This window comes from Psittacula echo (genome assembly GCF_963264785.1).
Source record: "Psittacula echo genome assembly, chromosome: 2".
NCBI classification, from domain to species: domain Eukaryota; kingdom Metazoa; phylum Chordata; class Aves; order Psittaciformes; family Psittacidae; genus Psittacula; species Psittacula echo.
This window is the reverse complement of record NC_137737.1, coordinates 58,172,080-58,185,873: the sequence shown is the minus strand read 5'-3', so window position 1 is coordinate 58,185,873 and position 13,794 is coordinate 58,172,080. Positions and strand designations below refer to the sequence as shown.

General features: G+C 41.0%; 1 protein-coding gene across 1 annotated transcript in view; it reads left to right on the top strand.

The window, feature by feature from the left end:
• WNT3A (Wnt family member 3A) overlaps positions 1 to 13,794 on the top strand; it is a gene marked incomplete at both ends in the record, with an annotated part of 88,356 nt that overhangs the window by 37,129 nt on the left and 37,433 nt on the right. The gene's annotated exons all lie outside the window — the stretch shown is intronic.

Here is a 13,794-nt window from a genome sequence, read left to right as displayed (position 1 = left end):
CCACCTATTTCTGAGCTTCTGACTTCCAAATATTATTAGTCAGTATTAGCAGGATAAAAAAGACATAAGAAAGAGTTCTTTGAGGGCACTTGATGTTTCTGCTTGATGCTTGGGTGCACCGGAGCTGAGAAATTTTAAATCGTGCCTCCACTGACAGGCATGTGTCAATAGGTGTGTCTCTGCGTGAGTACACGCAGGAAGGGAAAGCAACAGAAGGCAGAAAACATCTGGTGGTGGCATCTAGGGTAAATATGTTATTGTGTTTGTGGTTTTGCTTCGCAATTTTCATCTTTGCAGTTAAGGGATAGACAGTTCCTTCAAAAGAAAGCTTCCTCTTTTCCTCCTAGTGGGCTATAAACAGGCTAATGTCCTGTAGATGAAGTGCTTAGAAATCCTATGTCAAATCTCCAGATGTCCCTGCTTTGTGTAGAATAGCTGATCCTTTCTTATACGCACTAAGCTCTGAGCCTCAATGAAAATCTGTGAAACTAAGTTCCATTAATTAATTAGTTGAGCATTGCAGAAAAACTCAGAGTTGTGCAGGGCCTTGTAAGATACTAACTGTAACATCTGTATACCACTTAATATGTTGTTCCTGTAGAAATCCTTGAAAATTTAACTTTCTCTTTTCCAAGCAATATGGTTGGAAATCTCTTCATTTCTTACTCAAAAGAAGTTGCTAGAATTTTGAGTGATTTGTTCAGTTAAATATTTCTGGCAAAGTCAAAGTATCACCTTTAGTTTTATACTTTTCAATGTTCTAATGCATGCAGGACTAGACTGAAAAGTTATCATGCTAGAAGTTGTTTCAATGTGGAAAATAAGCTACCTGTGCTGCAACGAAACATGTTTTTTTACAGTAAAAATGAAACCTTAGCTGGTTAAACCCAACAATGGTGCAGGTTTAGTGCTCTGTATACAACCTGTGCATCATGGAAGAAAATTGCAAAAACACACAAAGAGCTTTAGGGGGGCTTAGGCTTTTGAGGATTTCTGCACAATCATATCCAAAGCTTAAGGTTTTGATTAGAAAATAAATAGAAGGGAATATTCCTGCAGCTTTGCAGATTTCAGTCTCTGACCCCGCTATGATAGGCACCACTAGATATTTAGGATCTACAAGCACAGGAAAGCTGAAAACTAGAGAGTAAGTGGTCTGGTTGATTGCTCCTGCAGCTTTTGGTGATACAGAGCTGCTTCTGTCACATGAAGGAAAGCAGCTTGCTGCAGAGGGTTGCATGGTCCCTGTGGCTATTCAGGCACCTTAGACCCAAGCAAAGCAAGAACCACAGAATCCTAGAATGGTTAAGGTTGGAAGGGACCTTAAAACTCATCCAGGTCTAGCCCCCTGTCACAGACAGTGACACCTTCCACTAGACCAGGTTGCTCCAAGTCCCGTCCAACCTGGCCTTGAACACTGCCCGGGATGGGGCAGCCACAGCTTCTCAGGGCAACCTGTTCCTCATCCTGCCTTGTCCTGTCACTACATGACCTTGTAAAAAGACCCTCTCCAGCTTTCTTGTTGGCCCCTTTAGGTACTGGAAGGCGCCTCTAAGGTATCCCCTGTATTCCGCATGAGATCCATGGGTCAATTTGATGTTCTCCCATGAAGCTTCCTTCCCACAGCCTCCCATTGTCACTGCTCAGATCTCCTGTGAAATCCAATTATTAATATTGCATAATCCCCCAGATACATCAGTGCATCATTTCTGCAGGTAACAAAGAGAAATCCAAGCTGGAAGGAATCCATCTGCTAAACTGAGTGACCCTGCAGCTTTATTATTATTATTATGAAAAGGAGGGCTCGTCTCTGGTTTCTGAAGTAAACACAGGCGGTATCTTGGCAGAGGAACGTGCAGGAGAAAGCTGGGATTGCTTTCCCAAATTCTTGGCCGCTTCCCTTGCTGCATGTCAAAGCTGGTATCTTTGCCTAATAGTGATCACCCCTACACGAGCTGATCACTATCTGGCAGCCTGTCTGCATTTCCCCAGCTGCTTTCAGAAAGAAATCATTTAGGCTCTGATGCTGCGCAGAGAGGACTGCAGGTGCAGATCCTGGCCGCTGCCACTCTCTGAGAGTCCTTCTGCAGGAAGCTTCTTGTCTTGAGCTCTGCGGGGTCACTTGCCCTCATCAACCAAAGAAAATGAGCCCACTGCTATGGTTATTTGCTCTTCACCAGGCACCTTATTCCATCTTCCAAGTCAGAGATTTGGGTTAGTTTCTCCTGCTGCATGGACAATTCCCTCTCCACCTTCTTTCCTCTAAATCCTACCCTCTTACACACTTCCTCTTCCACCCAAGTTTCTTCCACGTTTACCAGCCTGATCACTGCCAGCCTTTTTTCGGCCAGGCACTGAGTCACCAATTGCATGGGGAAGTGTCTAGGCTAGAGAACAGTTATGTTTTTCTGAGGGAACGTCAAGTCACCATATCTCCTGAATCACTGCAAGACCTTCAAGCCGAAGCTCCTGGTGTGTGAACACCAAACTCCAGCAAGTTTAGAGAGAGGAGCGTGGAGAAGATAGCCTGGTCCTTCTCTGTGTTGTCTGGTGGTGCACACATGGTGCCATAATTCTCCAGTTGTGCTGCAGGATATCAGACCAGGTCTGCCACTTTATCACTCAGAAGACTGGAAGCGCTTTTCACCCAGATCATCTTTTTTTGACTAAGAGGTGTGGAGATCCTTGGAGTAGGTGGCCTGTTATTTAGATGTCCACAGAAGATGGCTAGAGAAAGCACAGTGGTTGTGAATAGATTCACATTACATACATATAGGGCTTCCTATCTCAAAACCAGATTATAAAACCTTGACTTAATGTTATGTCATTGCCATAGATGTAGGAAGTTGAGGGGTTTCGTTTAGCAGCCCAAGAAAATTAAGCTGCCTTATGGCTGAAACATCCCTGCGTGTTCTATTCACACCAGGATGAATTTTGGACTGAAAGAGACCCAGTACATTCATTCCAGTAGACAGGATGTATCTGCAAACAACGGTAAAAGTCAGTGCTGTAAAGCAAACAAAATCTTTCTCTTCTTTCTCTGCATTAGGTTTTATTGCTGTTATTTTTGTTGTGAGAGATGATCTTTGAGAGAGAATTTTTCTCTCTCTCAAAGTGTATACATATGCCAGGACATACACTGGCATTTTTCCTGTACCTTTGAGCGACTCATCAGTCTGTACCTCCTTAATTTTACTGAGATCTAGCTGAAACATGTCAAGGAGCCATGAGGATTTTTTCCCATGCAAAGCAGTTTCTTTGCAAAAGAAAAAAAAAATCCAGTTGTTCTGTTGCAGCAGAAATTGCTGCTTCATTTTAAAAAATAGTTCTGTAGAGTTTCCACAGCAGCAAAAAACCCCGAGCTTTTGTCTCATGGCAGTGTTGCAAGACTTCAGCTCTAAATAAGAGTCAACTTCCCTTAGAGTTAGGGCATTCCTGACAGCCCTCCTCCTTGTGGATTCTCTGTTGTCTAATAATAAGTCATCTTTTGTTCCAGCCTTTCCAAAACAGAGGGAAGGTGAAATTCAGCAGCCTTCTGCTGCTTTCCTTTTATTTTTTTCCTAAAAATAAAAATATAGACCTGAAAAGCTGCAATGCATTTTTGGAGGAAAGTTTTTCTTCCTGAGTTTTTCTTCTTATGTTCCTTTTCCATACATGTTTGGACCAAGATCCACAAAAATATTCTCTTTAGTCCTAACACCATCTTGTGTTCAGAAATGGTCCTAAAAGAGGGTGTAAGGTGTATTCATATCTACGTATGACTTTTGAACCTCAGATTCAGTCCTTTAGCCTTTCAGAGGGATTGAATGAGCCTAGTGACATTTCAGACCAAAGGAGCAGATTCTGTGATAAATGGGTAATATGTAATGAAGCACAACCATAATTTATTGCAAAGTACTTAACTGGTATTTTGATTGACAATGCAACTAGATGAAAAGCTCTTTCAGGTTTGGGATCTTTTTTTTTCCAGTTCAGTAGTTCAAAATAGAAATATCTTTTTTCATGTTTGGAAAATCAAGCAGAAATTTTTTTCCACATGAATCAAAATATTTCACTCAAGTTTTGAGGTTCTAAGTATTTTAAGATAAACAGATCTTACACAAAGTAAAACTGTATGCAAAACCACCCTCCACAAAACTGTATTTTTACAATGGTCGTAAGAATTAAACTTATTCCGAGTGCTTGGCAAATGTTGCAAAGTACATAGATATTTGAAAAATACCCAGAAGTTTTCACACTGTGGTTTGCATATATATTTTTTTTTTTTTTAATGGGAAATAGATTCTTGTAAAAAAACAGGTGCCCAGTCCTAGTGGCCAGTTTCAGTTGAGTAGATAAAGTAGTGTAGGTGTTTGCTCTTCCTCAGATGATCAGGGTTTGGACACAGTGACTGAGAAATGGGAAAATTCCTGATGCAACTGGAGTTGTGCTCTTGGTCTGAAAAGGAAACAGTCCCTGAGACTGCTCAATCAAACCCTCTAACTTGGCATCAATACCTAAAAAAAAGCACACACAAGTGTAAAAGAAAGTTCCTTACTGACTGCTTGGTGCAATAAAAGTCCTTAAACACATGCTCAGTTTTAGTATGTGCTTAGGTTCTATTGATTACAGTGTTAACTTGAAGTACACACTGATGTACTTTCCTAAATCAAGGCTTCCTGCATTTTCCTTAACAGTACTTTATGACCAGAACACAAAGTAGCTGTAGGATTCATTAGAGGGAGAAGGAAAGAGAAAAAAAGAGAGAGAGAGCAGAAGGAAGGAAAAACAAAGAGGAGGAAACTTTATGGCTCTGTAAACAGCTGTAAGCAATGTCTCTGGTCGGGTCAGACCGGTCTGAGTTGACAAGGCAGTGTCTCCAATTATATAGCATGCTGTAGCCTGTAAAAATGAAATCAATTTGTTATTTTTCTGGGAGAACATTATAGCGTGAGTTCACACATTTGGTGAGCCTGATGACTCAGTGAAAGCCAAAGAAGGAACTCACAGACGTTGTGTGTGTGTGTGTGTGCACAACTGAGAGAGGGTACATATGTGTATTTAGCATGACCAAATGCATGCATTCAAAATACATTCTTGGAGGAAAGGGCAAAACATGTAAGTAACTTGCTGTATTAAAATAGTGGTCAGTGAAAATCATGGTCTTATAGCACTTCCTAAACACCACAATGACAGAGCTTTCCGTCCAGGGTTCTTATTTCAGAACTGGCTTCATCACTAAGGAGTTTCAGGATAAAATTCCCCCAAGCACTTAAGCACTTAAGCAATTTAAAAGTCCAAATCCAATCTTTGCAAAGATCTGAGGTCTTTGAGCCCAGTCCTCCAAGGTATTTAGCACTGACATAGCCCAGGACAGACCTCAATTTAGGGGCATGAGCATTAATGAGAGGTTTGAAACCACATTATGTAATTTATATTGCTGATCATTTAAAAACTGTTCAAGTTGGAATGCTTTAGGAGAGAGGGTGAACTAGGAGGGTTAAGACTAGCCACAATTCTAATTATTATTGAAATTCATAGTAAGAGTCTAAATATCTTTAAATACTGTATTTTTCATTGCCTAATATGCCACCTTATCTCTTCCCTCCATTCCCCTAATTTAGCACACCTGACCCAGAAAATTTGATCCATTTTAATCTAAAACTTGGTTCCAATGCCCAAGGTATATAAGGATTATACTGGGTAGAAAGAGGCAGGTTCTCTTGCAGACCTGCCAGTCATTGCATTTTGAGCACACATACATGCATATTTTCCATTTGTCATGAAATCCTGATAGGGGTTAGGCTGGGAGAAGTCAGAAGCAAGGCAGCAAAGGTGTTTACATGAAACTTTAAATTACTCTTCTTTCATTTGCAAGTAACTGTTGTTCCTCATCCCAGGTAAATTTATCCATCAGCAATATCATTAGATGAGTTCATTATAACCACGAGATTTACAGCTCTCATAAACTGCAGTGTAGGTGGCAGATTAAAATGTTAAGGCTTATACATCTCTAATACCCTGCACTGCAATCCTGGCAAATCTTGTAAGACATACGGAGCTGAATGGAGGCAGATTTCAGCAGAGGGACCTCCAGGAAGAAGCCCCAGATGTAGGATGTGGTATGGAAGCAATATCAGAGGTCACTGTGTCCTGGATCCAGGTTTGAAAACATGGTTTGAGAGGCAATTATTCTGCTGGATGGGTTGTTTTTCAGATGAGTTGTATAACAGAGGAGTTAATTGCCTAGGTAATTAAAGAGTTCCTGAGACTTTTTGCAAGACACTGGGTTGTTAATACTCGTATTCTCTCCTCTTCTGTTCGGTAGATCCTAAGGGAAGACAAAGTCAAAGAAACATCTCTTGCACTGAGTGGAAGGTGCTGAGTGTTGTGGTGTGCCTTAGTTCCTGTGGGAATTCACTGTCCTGGCCAAACCTCAACTTGGATAATTATATTTTGCTTTCTTAGCATCCACTTGAAGATGCCATTGAGTATATTATTTTCCAAATCCAGACCCAAACTGGTATTGGGTGTTATAAGTAAGCTGTGTGGCCCATATTAGCGATATTTGCTATCTATCTCAGCGAAGACTACTTGGTGTCCTCTTCCACCCAGAGATTTCTGAGATTCAACAAAAAAGGGTGTAATGCCTGGTCCCTACCTTTGGCTTGCTAAAAACAAGGTGTCTAGTTTACGCTCATCACTTTTCCACAGCCAGTGCTGCCTCCTAGGCATCTCCAGTGATTCAGCCCACCTATCTGAGGCACCTATCTTAGGATGGGCTGAATTGCCCTCTGGAGATGCTGATCTTGCTCCACGGACTCTAGCAGACAGCCAACTTGGCTGAAATGCCTAATTTTCAAATGGTCAAAGTCGGGTGAGATGAGTCCCACACTTAGAGATCCTCTGATGAAAGGTGATAGAGAAATACAAAGCTGCATCATCATCACCATCATTATTATTAATGCAGGGTAAGGGTGAGTGAATTATTCATGGGAGAAAAGTTACCTCCATGCCTGCAAGTTTGCAGGATAGGACCCAGCCACAAAATTATATACATATTCTCTGGGGTAAAAGAAAAAAATAATTAGATACAGCTCTTGTGCTCTACTTCAGGGTGAAAGAAAAGATATCTAACAAGAGAAGTGGAAAGAACAGTTAATCCAGTAGGTTTCAGTCTTCTTTTTTTTCCATACTGGAAGAAAAAAATTCTAGGACAAACACCTGCACAGTGAATTTGATCTAACAAGTTTAGATTTCTTAGTTCTTAGTTAGTGAACATCTTAGGAATAGTCTGTCAATAGCCAGATGATCAGACACCAGAAGTTGAAGACCTCACTGCAATCAATGTTACGGACACTCAAAATTTCTAAATTAATATGTGCCACTTCTGTATTGTTACACTGCTTAGGCCTGGGTTTATTACTGAGCAATACACAACCAAAAATACCCTCTCGAGCTGAAAACATGTTTTTCACGATAATCAGTTACTTGATTCATGTCTTCTAGAGATAAATTTATCACTTTGCTGATCTATATTGAGGTGGTTTTCAAATTTTCAATAAAAATATTTATTAAAAATTTAGTTATTGTCCACATTTTGTAATTTCTTAGGTTTGGGATAGTTTTAATCATAGAATCATAGAATCATAGAATAGTTAGGGTTGGAAAGGACCTTGAGATCATCTAGTTACGTCATAGAAGAAAATCAATTCCATCCAGGAGGGACATTAGTTAGCGTAATTATTTCCTTTTCCATTTAAAATGATGGGGTTTGGCAAATACAATTACTTTTCTTTCCATTCTAAAATTTCTCCAGGTTTCATTTTCATTTTCTTAGGAAAACAGAAAAATAATCACAACACATGCTGGAATACTGATGTTTTCCTGTGAAAAAGAATGCCATTAAATGAATGCAGATTTATTATTTTTTCTGCCGGTCTACTCATCTGGCCTCTGGACTGGTGGTTCAAGTCTCTACAGAAGAGTTTTGCAGAGACTGTGAACTGAGGTATGCTGTCAGACTGTAAAAGACAGTACATCTTTTGTGTCTGGTCTCCTAGCCCTTCCCAACTTCCAGTTGTCCATTCCAGGTGGGCATCATAGTTCTTCTGTCACGTATACCATCCCTGTGTGGTGAGGGTTTGTGGGAACTGAATCAAGGCTGACTTACAGATCCTATCCCATGAGACTCTCGAACATTCAGATGCCATTGGCTGTTCATGGCAGCCTCCAGTGTTTTGAAATTTCACAGCCTCCTAGTTACTCATTTATCCCCAAATAGGTTTCTGGGCATCCTCAGAGGCATGAAGTTCATGATGGTCGACCTTAGCAACGCATGGGGATCATGGTTAGGGCATGTTACAGGGCTTAATTGGCATCTTGTAGGATGGAGTAAGGGTAAGGGCTGCCTACTCATCCCTTGCTAGCAGCTTCCCTGTGAGCCTTTCTGGCCTGATACCAGGAGATGTGAGACAACCCTTGATGGATTTTCCTTATAGCTTGGCAGAACTTACGAAGACTTCTCCAGCCACCTTCTTCACTTCAATATTTTAGTGTCATAATACCGAGGACATCTTGTGAGCATGCATCTTTTTAGATAGACCACTCTGCACATCTTGCCCCCTCCCTATGGTGTGTCTGAGATTTGTCTTCAAAGCTAGATGTGGCACCACAGACAGGCAGCCAAAATGAATGTGAAAGGAAAAGAGTGAGGTGAACCTCTGGAAATCTGAGTGCATTAAAAGACAAGATTTGGAGGAAGTGTGACATCTTGTTAGGGGATTCCATTCAAAGGGAGAAGAGTGGGAGAAGAACACCTGCAAATGAGCATAAATCCCCTCTATTATAAGCAGATGGACATCCTTTGACTTAACTTCTTCAGGAGGACTCACTGCCACCTTGCATCTGCATAAGACAAAAGGAGCTGACCCACTGCTATTCCTGAGTTTTCAATGTTCACTGGGGACTTAAGTGCTCTCTGGGTCTTATCCTGGGTCATTAGACAAGTTAAACTCTTGCTGTACAACATTAGTAAATGCAGTTATTTTACCTGTGTTGGGAACCCCAAGAGGACCTCCACTGAGGAACCTCTCAGCAGCACTTGGAGCCAGCTAAAGGCCTCTCCAAGATGAATAGCAAAATAGAGCTCCTACAGAGTTCAAGAACAACAGAATTCAGGAAGAAGCAGGTAGGTATATATGTCTCTACATGCTGCTACTGATGTGTCAAGGACTTTTGACAGCCATAATGAGAAAGTAGTGACTTTGAAAAGTCGGTAGAGTGCTACAGGGTCATCTGTAGCCTTCTCTATTTCTGAAAAAGCTATGAGCATAAATTTCCTTCATTTTTCTTTCTCATAAACTGACTGGGTTGTCCATTCCAAGAGGGAGGGTACATGTAATTTATTAAGAAGGTGGCCAGGTACTTATTTACAATAGCTCTGCTGAAGGAGCAGATAGATTGAGATAAGGGAAATTAAGAGCTCTCTAGGTGTGTTGGCAAAGAAAAATGCTCACTGAAAGCTGAATTAAACACTTCAGGGCATGCAAGGCTTAAAGATAAGCCAAGAACTTTGGCTGTGGACATACAGAATGTTTTCATGGCTCCTTCTGAGCTAATGGGAAGAAAAGGCTAATTGGTTTAAGAAGAGCAATTCTTTGACCTTTTCCTTTGGATCAAACTTGAGCAGTACCTGTTCCGGGGGTGTGTTCGTAAACTTGAGTGTTTCATGAATTCTCCAGTAGAAAAGAAGAGGTTGGTGTAATGCATCCAAGAAATATTGGTGCTTGAAAAATTTGAAGATGATGTCTGGTCAGACCACAATAGGCAATGCTTGGGCCATTTCTCAACAGCACATTTTCAATATTGCCCCCATACAGAAGAGAGTTCAGAAGCAGATCTCAGCAGAGTGGAAAAATGCAAAAGACAGATTTAACTACTGGAATCAGTGAGAAAAATGAATGAGGGAGCTACTACGGAGCTGAGTAACACTGAAAAGAGATTCTGATCTTTATAGACTTTCACAATCTTTCCTAAAGGTTTTGTTTGTTGAGCTGTTGCCTTTTGGGGGGGAGGTATAGTCAGAAGGTTCATAAAGCTCATATCTCATGATCAATAAAAATGGCAGGAAGCTGAAAGAACTTGGTTCTCCTAAAGACAAATTTGCTTTAGAGAAAGGGAGAAAGTGTTTACACTTGGAAGCTGAAAGCAAAGTAGAGACCAAAAGAGGGTGCTCTGATAGATACTATCACACTCCAGGGTCTTCAAGTGAGCTAGGAAAAGGACTGTGCTTAGCTATGTTTAACAGCAAAGACACTGTTCATGGAGAGATGTTTTGAGATTCCATCCTGTATCATCAGCTGAAAGTCAAGTGACTACACACTCCTCCATGAAATGCCAAATTTGCGTTACACTGTCTCAGTGCCTGATGACACCTTGGGAACAAGACTCTTGCTGGAGATTGTCTTTTGCAGATTAAAAGCTTTCCAGACTGTAACATAGATCAAAGCAAGGTGTGACTGTTTCCCTATTGTATTGAGAAGGGAGCAGTGTGAAATGCAATTAAAAGTATTTCTACATGTTTTTATTTTTTTTATCTTCGATGATCTTCCCAGCAACGGAAACGAATGGTTGAGGGCCCTAACCTATAAACTCTTCTTCCTACGACTGGTATTTTCACTCTACCACTGCAGTAACCACCAAAAAATAGAGACAGGCATGACTTTGGCTGATTACATAATTAAGTTTATGAGACTGGAATTCTAAAACTTCATCCAGGTCCTATTGAAATAGCTTAAGAAAGTCCTCCTGCCTTCACAACATGGTGGATGGAGCCTACAGTGGGTTGTTTCCATCTCAGCAGATACTTTTATCTTTGGTGGGAACTAGATAGGGCGTTTTGAAAGTTTTGGGAAGAATGCTGGTGATTGTGGTTGATGGGGGAACAAACTATATAGATGTTTCCAACAAAGTTAACTTTAGAGACTGGGACACATCCTGGACTCCCTGTCAGTGGCTGAACTACTCTCTGAAGGATGAGTAAGAGCAACTAAGCTAGTGCTTTTCTCTGGAGGCTTTGATAAAGGCATCTATCTCTTCACATTGTTTACAGAGATAGGACCATCTACCTCCTGAGCCCAAAATTGGTATTTGTGAATACCTACTAACTCCCAGTGCTCAGAGGTTTGAATGGGTAGAGATTTGGAGATGTGGCACCCTGAGACTCCACATTCCCAACAAGGCCACAGAGGCAACACTCTCAACAAACTCTCTGAAGCCTGAAGCATTGTTTTAGAAGGTGTCTTTAGTCTGGAAACTGTGATCTAGTGTTCTCTGTGTAACAGCAATGAAATGAAAAAGCACACAGTGCAGTCAAAATGAAAACACCCTTTGGCTTGGCATGGGCTTCATTTCACAGGTGCTTTTCTGCCACTAGTTGCTCCCTAAATTAATCTAGAGCTCAAGAAAAACCCACATCAAGCTATTTAGATAGGAAAAACAATTTAACTGGGTCCTTCCCTTGGTCTTCTCCTGTGGGTTCCTGCAGGTTCCTGCAGGAACTTGCCTCCTTCTTCCAGCTGAGCTATTTGCATGGGCTTCCACACAGCACTTAGCTTTCCTGGGTGGGACTTTTCCAAGTAACCTAGCCATCCCAATTGCTAGGTATCATGGCCTGATTCATCTGGAGACTTTTACAATGCAGACGGATCCCACTCATCCAGGCACCCAAGCTGTCGTGATAGTCTAGCCAATACAGTCAATGGAGGCAAGGCCATGATTCACTTCATTCCAAAACAGACATCAAAAATGGGCAGATGAATCGTGCCCTACAAGTACCTGTTTCTCTCCACTGACTGTTTGCAAAAGCAGACTGGGGTGACTAGATCAGCTGGAGATGTCCATGTTGCAGACCTCAGAAGGCAACTAGCACAAACATGGTTCCTGGTCAGTGTGAGCTGCCTTCCTCCCTCTTTTAATGAAGTGGAAAGAGAGAGGCACTTCTAGAGGCTGAGGTGATGTTATTTGTCCGATCTTCACTCCCTGGGGTAAGATAAATTGCTCTCTAATGTTAACTGAACTTATTCTTCTCCCAGAAGTGCAGCTGAGGTGAAAAGAGGCGTCTAAGTTTTGGAAATTGGCTGAATATCTTTTGCTTTCCCAGACACCTGCTATCTTGTCCACCTAAAGCAAATTTACTGGAGGGCACATTCTTGACTAAGCTGATTATCTTGGTTCTAGACTTCTACCTAGAATCATTTGGGATCCAGAAATGGATGCCCCTGTGTCTTACTTGCCTGGAAAGGACTCATACGTAAAGCCTATTCTATGCACAGTTAGCAAAACCACTGAGATGTGGTACCGGACCATCTGAATGTTCATTTCCTTTTCGCTTCTGTAGCCTCTTGACCACGTATCCACCAGGAAGGGAGATAACTGGTTGCAACGACCCTTCTCCCATAAAAAAGACAGACATCTTAGACCATTTTTTATTATAGCCTACAGAAGTGCTAAAGTCAAGCTAATTTCTTCTTAACCCCAGCAATGGTAGAATTCTTATACTTCTTTTTGATCAGAGAAAAAGAGAATGAAGCATATTCCTGACTGCCCTGTTGATAATTCAAACGCACCAGGCTGATCCCAAATGAAAACCACACAGCAAAAATTAATGTAAACAGAAATACACACTGCGCAGGCAGGTTTCTGTTTGTCATTAACTGTGAGTAGAAAAGTCAATCAAGAGATTTAATTAGAAGAAAAGGAAATTATACTTTAAAAATCCCTTTAGTTTTAGTAATCAAGGTTATTATTAGAAGCACTAGTAAAAACACTTTAAAAAATTTGTCTAATTAGCCACATATCTGCTGATCTCTGCACAGCTGACTTGTTTGTCTCTAAGACTTCAACCAACATAATGGTTCATGGATACTTCTTTCAGCAGACTTCCATTTGTCTGGGCACAGAATTTGCACTCAAGTTTTGTTAGGGTTTTTTTGGTGTTTGTATTGTATTTCAGTTTTGTGTTTGTTTGTTTGTTTTTATTTCACTTTTCTCATTGTAACCAAAACAATTCATGGATTGATGGTGAAAGCAGGCTTTCCATGTGCTTGTGACAGTACAGCAAAGCTAGCACTACTTTGTGAAAATACAGCCATACAATTCAACCTGATCAGAAAGTTCCAGTATTAAGCTTTGTAAAACACATGCTTGGATTAAGCAGGTGTGTAAATGCTTTGCTAAACAGCAGAAAATCTTTTCTAGGCTGTACTTACAGGATGTTACCAAAATGCCCGGCATGGCTCCCAACTTACATGCACTTATGCATGAGTGTTTCTAGTAACATGAATACCGTTCCTTACACATGAGAATAGCATTGATATTGGATCCACAGGAGAGGTTTTCCCCAAGGAGTTTCTATTCTATCAGGGCTACATTTCCAACCCCTTTCCTCTATAGCACAGGAAACTTTACTGCTTATGGTAGTGAGTTTATGTGGCACTCCTACAGCATCTAGTTCAGAGGTGGGTTTTTTAAATTCTCAAGGTCCAAATTGCTTGAGTCTTTAGGGCCAGTTTCAGTGCACAGAAGTTACCTGGTAAGGTTCAAATATATAGAGCACACTGCTGAATTGTATGATGGTTGATCAATTTGTGGTGTTCCCCTTCCAAAGACTTGAAGCATGGTGTTTTCTACTGTTAGTGTTACTACTTTGTGTAGCTCTGAAAGCACTTTTGACTGTCTAAGCCCCAGGTTTCCTCAGCTGCCAAATTTTCTGTAAAGCCTACCTGCTCTTGCAAAGGTGTGCTTGGCTTTCAA